Consider the following 1,683-nt stretch of genomic DNA (forward strand, 5'->3'; position numbering starts at 1 on the left):
GGGGGACAGAGGGGGATTTAGAGAGGGGGGGGGAGAAATAAAGAAAGAGAGAGAGAAAGAGGGGGAGAAAGAGGGAGAGAGACTGAGAAACAGAGAGACAGAGGAAAGAGAGGAAAGAGATTAAAGAGAGACAAGAGAGACAGAGGAGTGAGAGAGAGAGAGAGAGAGAGAGAGAGAGAGCGAAAGAGAGAGAGCTAAAAAGACTGACTGAGAGAAAGACAGATGGACAGACAGACAGAAAGAGAAATGACGACAAAAAGTTCAAAGGAAGAAGGGGGAGGGAGGACGAGGAAAGCTACAAAGCAGAGGGAAAATGGAAGCGTGCTGTGGGAGCTGTGTGTGCAAATGTTGGAAAACAAAGGTCTGACAGTAGGAGATCTGTCAAGTTGACGCGAGTCGCCTCTTCTGGTTTGTCTGGAAATTGATACCCACTAACTTGGAGACCCCTGTCCGGCAAACACGTAGGACGTCATGGGACACACGGGGTACTGAATGTCACGTCAGATCGACGTATCTGCATTAATTTTTGCATCTTCGTTTAGGCTAAAAGGACGCCTATACCCGTTCTGCACCTTGTGTCAAAGCCAGGAAGGAAGACGTATCTACACTACAAATAGGATATTTCACTATGGCAAACAGACGTAACTGAAGGGTTATGTCCATATTTCCTATAGCAGCGCGACGCTACGAAACTCAAAATCATAAAAAGTGCAGATACGTCGCTCTGCCTTGGTACGGCAGTATGTCACGTCAGAGGATGGGTGGGGGGTGGCAGGAGGCGCGTAAAATAAATGTTGGCGTGGACAACAACAGCCTCTATCTGCCAAACACACAGTGGGAGAGTCATCCATTCTGTCAATTATTGTGAGGTTTTGGGGGGCATTATTCTGATCACGAGGTCGCATGTCAGGGGTAGCGGGTGGTTGGTGGGTAGTTGGTGGGTGCTATGATGTGGTTTGATCCTTCTTTCCTAACGACACATCTATCGTCTTCATCTCTCCTCCTCTTTCTTTTTTGGTTTGTTACTCTCTTGTAAGTTAAGACCTCTAATCTTCAGTACTTGTAGGACCTAATTGTGTTGCAAGTGCTGTAAAACTCTCACTAAAACAAAAGGCCAGCCCGGGCTGAAAGGGATACACCATCCCGGTAAAGAGACCGAGATACTCGATAACATTTCTCCCCACTTGGGAATCGAACTCAGATCTCCTGCGAGCGATTGTGGAACGCCTAACCACTACAGCAGGCACATGCACCAGTCAGATTATCCATCTGTGATACGTGTGGAGCCTCAAACACATCTTTTAAAGTTAGTTTTAGTAAGAGTTTTACGGCACTTGCAACGCAATAAGGTCATATAAGTGCCGAAGATAAAAGGTGTTACAGGAGAGTAACAAATATAAAAAAAGAAGGAGGAGAGATCAGGACGATAGATGTTTGATACGAAAGAAAGAGCAAACCACGCCAGAGCACCCGCCAACCACCCACTTCAAACACATCTGCTTTATTTACACGTTCCACAGACGAGACCAAAGGAGAGGTGGATTTTTAAAGAAGTGAACCCGTTAATAAAACTTGCCAACATCCCCCACGACCGTTACAGCTTGTTCTGAAAAAAGGGGAAATTGTTCACACCGCAGATGTTAGGGGGAAAGGGGAGAGGAGGGGAGGGGGGGGGGGGAGGGG

Source organism: Aplysia californica, unplaced genomic scaffold, assembly GCF_000002075.1.
Source record: "Aplysia californica isolate F4 #8 unplaced genomic scaffold, AplCal3.0 scaffold00904, whole genome shotgun sequence".
NCBI lineage: Eukaryota > Metazoa > Mollusca > Gastropoda > Aplysiida > Aplysiidae > Aplysia > Aplysia californica.